Source organism: Cydia strobilella, chromosome 11 (genome assembly GCF_947568885.1).
Source record: "Cydia strobilella chromosome 11, ilCydStro3.1, whole genome shotgun sequence".
NCBI classification, from domain to species: domain Eukaryota; kingdom Metazoa; phylum Arthropoda; class Insecta; order Lepidoptera; family Tortricidae; genus Cydia; species Cydia strobilella.
This window is the reverse complement of record NC_086051.1, coordinates 13570784-13584813: the sequence shown is the minus strand read 5'-3', so window position 1 is coordinate 13584813 and position 14030 is coordinate 13570784. Positions and strand designations below refer to the sequence as shown.

Sequence of the window (14030 nt, the reverse complement as noted above, 5' to 3'; positions counted from 1 at the left end):
TTAAAGACTCGAGTGACAATATTCTTGCCCCCGGAGTTACACACAATGTTTTTCATCACACTTGCGAAGAAAAGCTACTGACATAAATAATAATATGTATAATATGTATTTTTGTACAATAAAGAGTTTACTACTACTACTACATAATTAAAAAAAAAAACACCATCGTGAGTTATAGCTTTTTTCAGAATCCATAACTCTCGGAAACAATATAGGCCTTTGTCCTTCAGTACACCTGCATGAAATAAGATCTTTTTCAAGCAAGTGTGATGAAAAATAATTTGACGCATTTTCTGTACATCTACTTCATGCAGTTTACTTAGCTTTAGTTGGTCTTGGCATGGTTGTTGTCTTGTGTCGTGCGTGCTTGACTGCTTGCAAGTCTAGACACGGAACTAAATGTCAATGATGTTGGATTGTCGGACAGAGTTGTCATGACAATAATCGGATTTTGCAATATTATCTCAATGTTTCCTAATAGGGCCGTAGGTTGCCGAGATGTCACTGTCAAGGTTGCGGTATTGTGGATTCTATTCTACTCACTTCGGTTTCCATGGTTTATTTTGATGGTTATCAAGCATACAAGCTCTCTGGTGACAATTTTACCGTATCGTATGAAGGGATGGAACTCCAGGGGTGATGGAAAGTAAAAAATTTAAAAAAATAACGTTTTACAAACTACATCGTATTGCTACGAATGCTACGATTCAAATTGAAGGGCTTGTTGTGAATAATAATATATTTTTTTAATAATTTTAGGATAATATTAAACATTTTGAAGTTACCTAGGAAAATAGATTAAATAGATCGAAAATTATCATCACTGAAACTAAACTACCTGGTCTAAAAATTGATAAATTAGTTATTTGTTATACAAGGGTGCAAAGTTGTATTTTACCCGCGAGTGTGGAACTGAAACATGAGCAAGCGAAAGGATTCTATAGTTGAACCACGAGCGAAGCGAGTTGTTCTAAAATAGAATCCTGAGCGTAGCGAGTGTTTCAACACACGAGAAGTAGAATACATTTGCACCCGTGTGTAACACAAAACTTTTCCCCTCACTATAGCGAGGAAAGTGCAATATCTACAGGCGTTAGATCATCTTCATCACTGGAATCACTAATTTTTTTTTAACGATAATATTATATTATAACAGAAAACTGAAAGTTGTGTATTTTTACGTGTCGGAATCGGTTGAGAAATTTTTTGTTGACAATGTTGACATTTCTGACGATGCGTTTTGAAATTGCATCGACTCAACTTGTGCGTTCAGAATTACATTCAACATCATTAAAAAAAAAAACAAATGTTTCTTATGGAATTTAAGGTTTATGACTTAAAATCATTAAATAAAGCTAAATTTGGTATTTTTTATTAAATTCTCAAACCATTTATTAATGATAATTAATACGGAACAAACGCTTATTATGAGCGTTTTACGTTTTGTTATCTGTCAAAAGCTACTTAAACGCGCTCCATCCAAGGTCAAATTACTTTCCCCACTGGTGGATAAAATGCGTTTTCCCCCGCTTGTTTTTTTTTTTTTTTTTTTTAATGTGATATTCAGCAAACGAGCAGACGAGCCGCCTGATGGGAAGCAGTCATCGTCGCCCATGGACGTAAGCAACACCACAGGAGCCACTTAAGCATTGAGGATATTATATTATTTTATATTATTTTAAAGGATAAAAGACGGCTTTCCGAGCTAGTGAGGGGAAAAGTTATTTACTTTACACATTACAGGAAAACCTACCGTGAAAACCTATAAGAAGTAGCGTGCCTTACTTACCAAGCATAAGCTTTGGGTTTGGGTGAGTGACTCGCAATTGGGCGGTTTTTTAAACCTTATAGGTACCTAACTGTCGTACTTTGAGAAAACCTAAGTCGTACTTTGTGAAAACCTAACTGTATTACAGTAATTTTTGAAAACTTTAGCAGAGAACTCGTTCTACAATTCATAGTTTTTGACATCATATAGAGAGGTGTGCAATAATTATTACATTGTAGTTTTATAGATAATACATCATATATCAAGTTTCAGATATAGTTATGGGGAACGGGAAGTACGTTTGAAGAGGAAGTATTTACTTCGTGACCGGAAACGACCGACAATTTAAATTTCATTACGGGTTGACATAATATGTTTGTTCAATTAATTCGTTAGCAATAAATTACTGTATTTGTTACTTTTATTTCAAGGTCGTATTTACTGGTATGCGAGTGGAAGTATAACAACGACAACGATTTTGTTAGTCATCGACTTTGGTATCCTTCACTTCCTAAATTGATTATTGTAGGTACTTTAAAACATTTTATGTCTTCGTGTTGTGATGTTAATTCGTCATTTTATGTTTGGGTATATTGATCTGCTCTGCTCCAATTTTCACTTTGCACCATTTTAGCATTTTAAACATGTCGTTGTTTGGCCCTATGGTTAACTGGCACAGAATGTCACTATCGTTAAATCCGCCATTTGTGCATTATTATTTTTGTGTAATTAAATAATTATCATTAATATTAGTTACCCGTTTTGCTCTATGTTTTTCAATGCGGATGTATTTCTAATCAATAGATGTAATTACATTTTCCTGTTGAACTTTCCGCAATCAATTACTAACCTAACGAATAAAAATTGAGTGCATATAATCCGATATAATAATTACAATAAAATAATAAACTATCCATCGGTTTTACTATCAGTACACATCGTGCAATGTCTGAAAGTCACCCTGAAAATATTATTTTACTATTACTGACATCAGTTTGTGGCGCCATCTATGAAACAGTTCCTACATTTGTAGGTATAAGAGACTCGATAGAGCCAGCCTGGGAGAAGAGCTTGCAAATGTTATGCGCGACAGTACTGTATTAGTCCCAAAACTCGTCGCTAGATGGCATTAAGCGTCAGTTATCTATGTTTAAAAAAAATACAAATCTTATTGAAAATGGGTTTTTATGCTAATGTTCTCTGTGGTGACAGGTTAAGGGGCAAGTGCAGGCCCTTTTACAACAAACACAATACCTACGAGTAACATAAATTAAGTACCTACAATAACTTAGTCGCCCATAAACAAAATAGAACCAGTCATTAAGTATGCCATTAAATATGTACAGAAATAATTTAAGACAATTGTATAAAAATCATTTAAGATCCCAGCAAGCTAGTCCGAATTTCACCTTCCCATACAAACGGAGTTTCGTTCTCATTTTAAAACTACGTGTTGGATTGTAATAAAACTTTGCACATACAATCACATGAGGTATATGTAGTCCTGTAATTAGTTTATATAGCTTCAGTTTCTAAAACACCCGAAATAGAGCAAAAACAAGTTTTGTGTGGAAAAAAAAAATCGCTCTATTTTTTTAAATTATGGTATCTGAAGCTTCATAAACTAATTAAAGGCATAGATATACGTTAGCCTATTGTAAGTACAAAGTTTCAGAGCAATCTAGCAAGTTTTTTTAAAATGAGAGCGTAACTACGTTTGTATGGAGAACCAAGCCTCTGCTGGGGAGCAGTGGGGACTTAACTACAGTAACATTTTGACCTCGCTGACCTTCCCAATGCGTAGGTAATACAGTAGGTTAGGTATGCTTATGGCGTAAAGATCTCGTAAAAGAATTCCGTACAAAGGACAAACTTGTTGAATGAATGCCGGAAATCTCGTGAGAGCTCCCATGCATCGAAATCAGAGGGCCTACCTCGAACCACGTTCGACGTGTTGCTTCTCTGTCGCACTTGTAAATTCTTATTTAAGTGTGACAGCGAGGCCCTCAGGTGTTTGATCCGAGCGACGCCGACGTAACACGCTCACATCTTGTACATAGAAATTAGAACCGGATAAGGTGTATTGGGGTAACTTCGTAAACGGGATAATTTTCAAAATAATAAATATAAATATAAATATAAACTAGAAGCATTATCTACTGTAGCAACAGTAAGCAAAAATGCCTTGGTAAGCGTTGCCGTAGCGTACGTATCGTTTTTATCACTTTTTTTTGTTAAACAAAATTTACCCTTATCACGGAGAAAAGCGCTTTTCTATCAACGATTGTCATCTTAGCTAGGCCCCCAGGACACCATTGCCACGTGTACGGGTACGAGAACAAGATTTTCTACCAGATTAATTACAAGTAGGTATACTACTATAGCTCGTGACTCGTGTCTAAATTGTTCTAAAAAAAATTAGAAGAAAACAATTTCCCAATTTAAAAGTACCTACATTTTCAAAAGCTGCATTTACTCATACGGACGGAAATGTGCAACATTTTCTAAAACTTGGGTTCACCGAGCTGGTTTCCTTGAAGCTTCTTCGTAAAACATCTCGTTTTCCAGCAGACTTCATTCGTATCGCTTACCGAGCACTCGTCTTAGGTATAAAAACTTGTAGACAATTAAATTTTATAAATCCACATTCTAGTGCCCAAGAGGAGATAAGTACATTGCCATAGTTACATCTCCTGGGTCACTCTTGTTTTAACCTTATCATTCTTTTAATTCGCCAAAAATGTATCGTTGTTACAACAATTCTTCTAACAAACTGTGTTTATTCAGACGGGACAGAATAAGGCTGCATTTATACCAAAGCTGTGCGAGGATGCGTAGCGAGGGATGTGTTGTGTTTGTCATGAACCATTAGAAACACTTCATTTACCTATCCTCGCTCAGCGCTGGCTGTAGTGGAAACAGCTTAGCGGAGCGAGGTCAGCGAGGTTTATGTACATACAAAAGAAGTAAAGGATGTGTTACGTGAGAAAAAAACTTATATTAAAATTACAACCTTTTTTCAATGTTTTATGAGTCCATGTAATTTTGAAATGGTTATGAATAGATCTTGCCACTAAAATTATCGTTTTAACGAAGAAGAAAACCCACAGAAGGGATAATTACCAGGAATTATATTCATACTGGTTCAGCAAAGGCGATTGCTTGCACAGCTAGTAAAATAACAGTGTCAGTCTACTCCACTCGTCTCAGGAAATATTTCGTTAAAATATTTCTAGGAATAAACGTGCGGGCGAATTTTCTAAGACTTTCTCGCGAATTGGCAATATTTACTTCAAAATGTCATAAGTTGTACAAAAACGGGGTACACTTTAACCCTTTGTGACTGACTGTTCCAGTCTATATTCAGCAAGTAGCATGTAGGTCTGTGCTAGTTAATGTCATATTACTTTACCCCAGTAACTGCGCTGTTTGGGTTTACTTTGTACATTATACTGTACTGTATTTTTATGTTTCTTAGTCTTGAAGTTTTTTGTTGAATAAACCGCATATTATGTCTGTTTCACAGCCTTTTGTTTTCCGTTAGTATTTTAATAATCAGAACGTTACCCATCTTGCTACCATCTATGCGTGTTTTCCTACTTCTAAAGTAATTTAGTAAGATTGAGCGCTTTGAGCGGTAATGTTGTCTATATTAATTTATTTATAGGCTTATAATATTACCAAAACAGTTTTATGATGCAGTTAGTTATGGCACTTAAAAAAAATATCGATAATTTTTCGACTACCCGTCATTGACAAACTCTGTTTGGCAGATTTTTATATTATTACGTAGTTTTTTATTTCGTGATTTTGTTAAAATTTGGTGGCTTGAAGAGTTATTTCTGGGTTTTCGAAACTCAGGGGATGATTTTTTAGGATATACGGTGAAATTTTACGCTTTTATTGTACGGATTGAGGAACTCTATCTAATCAGCACATTTTATCAAAATCTGACAAAAAAACGACAACAAAATAAAAATCGGCCCTATACTAATTTCTTTTAACAAATGACATGGCTAAATAAAAACTGCATTCACATATTTCACATCATACGAGGAAAAGGAAATGTCAATTCAATACTCGCTGATTACGCTCGACTTATTTGAAAATGATTACTGCACATCTGTTAATCTTTGATTCACGGGGATGATTATATTTATGTACCTATGTAATACGTATTTCTATTTACCGTACGAGCGACTGAGCGAGCGAAATTCTTACATCCATCCTTGGAACACAGCTGGCTCGGGGCACCTCTCGGAGGCCCTCATAATATGGATCCGTAGTCAGAATGAAAAAGAAACGGTCGCCATCTTGAATTTCTTCATTTATTGTACTGATCATGTACCACTGAACTAAACTATCTTGATCTTGTTCTTTCATATCAATGTTTAATCATATCAGTCCTGCCAAATTACAAAATGTCGTTTGGAAACATATCGCTCTTCAGTGACTATACTTAACCCCTGATTCTTCGTTGTAACTTTTACAACTCACGGTTTCCGTACATCTTATTATTACCTATTGAGACCTGCACTATTAGATTGAGCGTTTGTATCTTATATCCATTAATCTACTAGACTGGCTTACGTTAAATCGGAAAGCCAACAAATGATTTTATTAATAAAACGAATACAAATAACCCTAATAAACATTACGCACGTTTAAACGACATTTTTATTAGAAACAAATAATGCCACAACAATGTTCTTAAGCCCTAGACCTCTACCCTAAGCATATTCGACGTATCTACCTTTATAATCTCTTTCAATTAAATACCTTATTACCTTATTATAAGTTACATAATCGAGGTAGATTTTCGAAACAAAAGAAAACGTAAATCGGTCGCTGGAGGGTGTTAAATAATACGCTCAGAAATTATTGTGGGAACGGGAACCATTGTATGGACCCCAGAACGGCCTGCTAAGCAAAAAGGATGTAATTACGTATGGGGTCCATATGAGTGTATTGGTCTTTTGGCTTTGAATGGTTACAGATTTCGGTAAAACATGTGTAAGTACAGAGAGTCCGCTGCTTACAAAGAGAGTGTCATTTTATCCATAAGTGGCAAGTAATTAAATGCAAAATTTGAATTGATTCCTAAAGTTGGTTGGTGGTAAACAATTTTAATAACGTGCATTTGGATTTGATTAATTTGTAATGGTTTACAGTTTGTATGTTAATCGCGTTTGTGTGGTAAAACCCAATGAAACAAAATGGTTTCACTCTGTAGCAAAGTTTGACCCTCGTGTCTTTAAACCCTCGCATTAATCAAGATTCATTTTTTCGAATCACTCGCTGCGCTTGTGATTAAATTTTGAAATCTTTCACTTGATCGGCTATCAATATGATCACGAGAAGTTAAACAAAAACTTTGCCCTTTTTTGCTTTGTTATTTTGCCTACTTCGTTATCGTTGTTATACAGGATGTCATTGCAATGGGGTTGGCAACTGTCAAAGATTTGCATAGATGGCGCCATCATAGCTTGCCCCTTTTTCTATGAGATTTGGCTTAAAGGGTTGGCATCCTGGCCAAAAAAAACACAATGCACAATGGGACAAATGGGATTGACAGGGCAAGCTATGCTGGCGCCATCTGCAAATACTTCGACCGGCCAACCCCATTTTGGTTTTGTATTCGAACTTCGAAGATCCATTCTTAGAGGATAAAAAAAATCGGTCGCAAGCTAGTCTTTAACATCTGCTTTAATTAAAGCGCATGTTGGACCAAAAGGACTTTCTGTATGATTACTTATTTGTTATTTGTTCAGACTTAACCCCTGCGCCGCCGGCTGGGTAAAAAAAATTCGCATGTGTTCAGATCCATTCATTGGCTGGCGAGGGCTAATTTACTCTGCACTTGTTCGCTAATCCCCAAGGACGGCGCGATATATGCCATTGTTATATTGTTAATGCAGTTTTGCATTTTGTGGAGAACATGCATTGCGTGTTGTGGAGCCAGATGGGAGATAACCATTCCGAGTTCTATATCGCCCGTGTGGATATTAAACATAAATGATTATGCACGTGAAAGTATATGGATGTGTGGATATGAGTGGATATTCATAACTCAATTTTTTACTCCAAAGCGACTGAACGGAATACATAAGGTGATTTTTGACCTATACTTATTGATGTTTGATGTTTGAAAAAAAATTTAAACAGATTTTCAGCGTTTCAGTTCAGTTTTCGAGAATCGAGCATATGTAACAAATTATAAGCACAGCGAGCAGCGACGTATCGCGTTTTGGTAATACATAATAATGTGAGCAAATAAAACTGGGACCATCTCAATATTCTGCATAATTTCTCTGAGAAAAAAAGGCAGCAGTAGCCAAAAACTGGAACTAGATTTACTCGCCCATCCCATTGCTGGGCGAGTCAATCTACATTCGGCAAGTTTTTTTGGCCAAAATGTAAAATAAATAAGTAAATCTTCCATGCTCGGGACCGCGAAATTTTACGAGCAAACTTTACATTGAACGGCGTAAGTTCAGTGCTTCACGTAGACTGAAAAATGGCTCGGATTTCCATACTTTATAAATCAGTTATGTATCCGCGGCTTTTAACAGACCTTATCAACATAACACGGATTGAAGGGTGCGATTTGGTTTTGACGTTTTAAAGTGCGAGGACAAATAAAACTTACTATAAGTTGACTTATAGCCCTCAAAATCGTTGCAAACTTGTCTTGGTCGGACTCTCAATCCAGTTTGAAATTTCTAATCAGTTTTGCGCCATGGTTTATTTAGAGCTTGTGTGTTGTCTTAATCCTATATGTATATCCTTATAACCTTTAATCTCTTAAGACCATAAAATGACGTACAAAAAATGTTTGCTACATTTCTCGTTTGCCGCTACAACACACAAATCCAGGCACTTTTTACTTTTACTCACACAAAGGCTTATCTTTATCTGCTGGTTGTAGCCAGATAGGTCTTTGTCGTACCAAGGGCTTTTTTCAGGTAAATAAAGAATCTGTTAAATAAACAGACAGGTCCCTAGGAAGCTCTTAGGCGCTATTACGGCAGCGCTAAACGTAACTGATTACCTACAATTTTGGAGAACAAACAATATTCTATTTAATATTCGTTCTTAAATAATACAAGGCATACAAGCCTTTTTGATCGAGAGTATCGAGACACATTCTACGAACATTTGAAGCTGAAGGTACCGTAAGGCAGTCGGAGACTCTTTAAGCCATTTGGAATTTCGAGAACTAAACGATGTGAGATCACATATTTTATACCATTGTAAACATTGAGATAAATGGTGAAAAATATTCAGATTATTTCGACTTCCAATTTACAAATAGCCCGCCGCGTGGATCCCAAATAGCTCCAAATGTTGAAAGTATTCTTTAAAGAGTCGTTTGCCTTCCTGGCTTCTCCTTTGCTTGCCTTACAGGCTGTGTAATTGACGGCTATATATAGGTCTTTATCTTCTCAAATTACTTTTTCGTCTAAGACTGTAATATGTTAAACAAAAGCCATTGTCTCTTTTGTGCAAGCGGTCGGCCATTGTGTGTGAGCGCCGCACGCGCCGTAACACAATGGCACACAAAGGCCGACAGCTCGCACAAAAGAGACAATGGCTTTTTGTTTAACACATTACCGTCTTAGACGAAAAAGTCATTTAAGATGATGCAGACTATACTAAGCCGGTTTTCGGATTGTCTTACTCTCTGTACGGCCCGTTTGTTTTCCATTGTTTAACAGTGTACCTATTTGTCAACTGATCCAGTTATTTTCCGGCATTATGAGCGGCTGTCAATATTGTGTTCCTGTCCGGCTCCTTGTATCCACTACAGTGAAAAATACAGGTATTCAAGAATAAGCATTTTACCTAAAAAATACACAGGCTTTAGTCAGTGTCAGGAGCAAAACCTCAATTCATGTAAGGATACTTTTACCTAAATGGTCGACGAGGGCAAAATTCTCCCGCAGTTTTCGTTGAAGTATCTTAGACAAAAGCCAGGATGCCACTTACCCAGCTCAGTTACATCACATCATTCAACGGTACTATGCGTCCCGAGGATCTAATAAATCCGACGAAAACTCAAGTTTTGGTACGACCGGGGCGATCGAACTAGTGAAGCTGAGGATTTATGTAGATTTCTAGATCTAGGTTTCTTTAAGACACGTAAATACAAATAGTGCCCTAGGTACATCATTGGCCCTGTCGTCACTTTTCATTAGATGAGAAAAGGGTCAATAGGCCAGGAAATGAATGCTCAAAAAAAGTTATAGAGGGAAATGCTTCGAACACAATTTTTGACTTCGTAGCTTTGTTTGGATAGGAGATGAACATATCAAAAGTCCCCGGCCTACAATGCTAGTCAGATAGATATAAAAAAAAATCATAAGCAAATATAAGGAAATTAATGCGAAATGTGAAATCGTGATACATTTAATACGTAAAATTTACAATTACATAAACTTTTAAACATTAAACTCATCAAAGTCGGATACCGCTTCTGTAAAATGCGAATAATTTAATTTGCTTTTGAAAGTTACCTACATATTTATTTTGTTTACTTTATGCAAAAAAATTACCTATGTGCATTGTACTTATTCATAAAGTAAATTAATATATTATGTTTAGTTTAGATTACCAACCCAAATGAAATATGAGAAAGTGAACCAATAAATATCCTTGTCTAAATATTTACACGGCCTACAAGCTAGATTCCGGTATATATTTCTGATCCCAACGGACGCGATGTTGCCGGCTAGGCCGAAACATAAACAAATATACCTATGCATTGTTAACTCTCTGGGAGAAGTCTCGTTCAACGATGCGAAGTATATGGACTTGGTACTTAGTTAGTCCCCGGCAAGCTCGGCCGATTTTCATCTACCCATACAAACGGAGTTTCGTTCTCATTTATAACTACGGGTTGAATTGTAATGAAACTTTGCACATACAATAACATGAGGTACCTACCTATATCTAGGTCTGTAATTATTTTATATAGCTCCAGTTTATAAAACAAACGAAATAGAGCAAAAACAAGTTTTGTATGAAAAACTTAAATTCGCTGTATTTTTTTAACTAAGGTATCTAAAGCTACATGAACTAATTACAGACATAGATATACCTTATCCTATTGTAAGTACAGTTTCAGAGCAACCTACAGACCCAGAGTCCGATTCAGATTTATGAATTTGTTACTGTTTTGAACTAGATTTGATGCGACCTTGATCATCGTCTTGGTGATTGGCGCGCATCTCACGCACGACTACGATCTATAAAAATATAAGTACCTAAATATATTTACAATAAAATGTATAACGATACAACACTGACAATGTTCATGTGCATCATCACACAATCACTTAAAAATATATATATATATATTAATTATATATAATTTTTGATATTGATGGCATTTTCGGTTAGTCGGTTAGTCAGGACTCATATAGGGACATCTACCAAATAACTGGAAAGTCCATCAAAATCTACTCACACCAAAATTACCCTTCTCTCGGTAGCGAGTTTTTTTAGTTAAAATTTCGGGAGCATAATGTTAATTTTAGTCCCTACTGAGTTGACAATAACATCATACGTCCCTACGCAAGGGCATTGTGGCCATTGTGTTAAATTAGCCACATGGACCCATCTGTGGGACATTTAAACTGAGATAAACAACACCCCATGTGTTACTGTTGAACGTTGACAATGTAGGGTTCGGATGGTTAATGTTTTAAAAGCGAGGAAAGTTACAAGGTGCCAAGGATGCATTTTTTTAGGCGAGGTACACACCGTACACATCAATAATACATACTTACATAGTTATCAAGCTAACCACATAGCGTGTGTATCTAAAATTATCGTGTCTAGTTGGACACAGCTAGGCTCTAAAACAAACTTGGAGAAATAGTTACCTATTTGATAATTTTTACCTCTGTCGTTTTATTTGCAAGGAGACCAAGGAGTTAATTTCAGTTGTCGAATTACCCGCTAGATGTCGCTGTACCGTGCGTGAAAAAGCCTAGTTTGCGGTGTTAAGATTTTTCCGGGAAATATGAACTCTGGCCGGTACTCAGTATTGTCAAGCTTTTTTTAAGAGGACGCTAAGCACGAAGAATTTTGTACATTGTGATGTGACCCGTCATTTCCTATCTTAGTTAGTTAGTTAGTTTTGCTGGGCATTTTCCGCAACTCGACATCCAATGTGCCTATTTTGCGTGAAACGAGGTAGCGCTACTCTAACCACCCCAGCTCCTCCACGAAGCCTAGCAAGGTCTTCAGGTTGCTAGTAGCTTCCTTTAGTGTGCATGGATTTCCTAGGTATTTGCTCCTATATACTTCTACCTGTTTACAGTCTAGGAGAATATGTTTTGTTGTTTCTTCTTCTGCCATGCACGCTCTGCACATGGGGCTGTCCGTTTTACCCATAATATGTAGGTGTTTGTTTAGTGTGTTATGTCCTGTTATTAATCCTACTATTTTACGTAGTTGGCTTCTTGGTGTTTTCAGTAATATTTTGGTAAGTTTGTGGTTCAGTTCCGGTAGAATTTCTTTGGTTTGCCTGCATGTCTTCATTTCATTCCAGTACTTGTTGTGCAGTTGTCTGTGATGTTGTTCTAGCTGGTTGTGTATGTAGGATATTGGTAGAGGCATAATTGGCTCGGGTCCATATGCCGGTGTTTCTGAACCTTTCCTGGCCAGTTCATCCGCTGCATCGTTTCCTCTTGATCCACTATGCCCCTTTATCCATTGTACTCTTACTTTGTTGCCTTCTTTGCTCACTTCAGTGAGGCTCCGATGGCATTCAAGTATAAGCTCTGAGGTAAGTTTGTCGCTGCATAGCGCTTGTAGTACCGATTTACTGTCTGACAGTATTAGTATGGTTTCGTGTTTCACTTGTCGTCTTGTAATAGCATTGCAAGCTTCTATTATTCCTACACATTCAGCTTGGAATACCGTATTGTGTTCACCAAGGGGTTTTGTGATGTGAATGTTCAGGTCCTCTGAGAAGACACCACATCCTGTCCCTACGTTTGTTTTTGAGCCATCTGTGAATATTCTTAGGTTTGTTTGGTTTAGTCCTTCTTTCGGATCTTCTGTTAAGGATATGGCGTAATCTTTCCAGAAGATCATAGTTTTTGGTATTTTGTCGATAGGCGCTTCCAGCATGGGCATTTTTGAGATCGTATTTTCATAGATCTTCTTGTGCGATGAGCTGAAAGATGTCCATAGGTTTAGATTCTTCAAACGAAGAGCTGTGGCAGCCGCTTCTTTCTGTATGTACATGTGTAGTGGCAGGAGTCCTAGCATTATTTCTAGAGCTGCAGTCGGAGTAGTTCTCATGCAGCCCGTTGCAGCCACACATGCTAGTCTTTGTGTTTTATTTAGTTTGTCTATTACTGTGGTTAGCTGGGTGCGGGGCCACCATACAACCGCGCCGTAGCTGATCATTGGCATTATTACCATTTTGTACAGCCATAGTATAATGTGAGGGGCAAGTCCCCATCTTTTGCCTTTTTTTTTTTTTTTTTTTTTTTTTTTTTTTATAGAGGGGAAAATGCTTTTCGCATACCACCCAGGCGCGGGGACGGGCCTGGGATGGTTATGTGGGACTCCCGTATAGGCTCATGGGACCCACGGTTTACCCACTAAAAACCCCTCTTGACCGCCTCAGGGCTATAAGGCGAGGCCACAGGAACACTGGAGCACTCTTCCGCAGCCTCGCCAGCGGCTGTCCGGACTCCGGACCCAACTCTGGAGGGATTTTTTTATTTTTTATTCCCCCTACCTCCCTAGTAGCGCGCCTTTTTATCAGCGTGCTCGCCATCCCAGGGACCCTTGTGTAGGCGACAGACGTCCCCGAGCCTGTCGCCCACAGGGACCCTTAAGGGGGAAGTCGGCGGTCATATGCCAGCCGCCGCCGCCCCACGCGCTTTCGGCGCATTGGCTGGGAAGCTGGATCGTTTTCCCTGCCGCGCTCTGCCATCTCCTTCTGCACCATGACCGCCTCGCAGAAGTCCAGCACAGCCTGCCACGACCTCTCATATTCCACCATGTTTCGGACCACGGTGGGCAGCGAGAGGTCATGGCCCACCACAGCTGTTAAAGTGCGGCGCTCCTCCTCCCAGGCTGGGCATACTTCCAGTGTGTGCTGGGCAGTGTCCTCCGGGCAGTCGCAGTGGTGGCATACTGCGGTCATTTCTCTCCTGGCCAGATCCTTTAGATACCTCCCGAAACATCCATGTCCCGAGAGGATCTGAGTCAGTCGAAAACTCATCACGCCATGGGT

General features: G+C 38.0%; 1 long non-coding RNA gene across 1 annotated transcript in view; it reads right to left on the bottom strand.

Moving 5' to 3' along the window:
• Positions 1-14030, bottom strand: part of LOC134745668 (uncharacterized) — a 447357-nt gene that overhangs the window by 288315 nt on the left and 145012 nt on the right. The gene's annotated exons all lie outside the window — the stretch shown is intronic.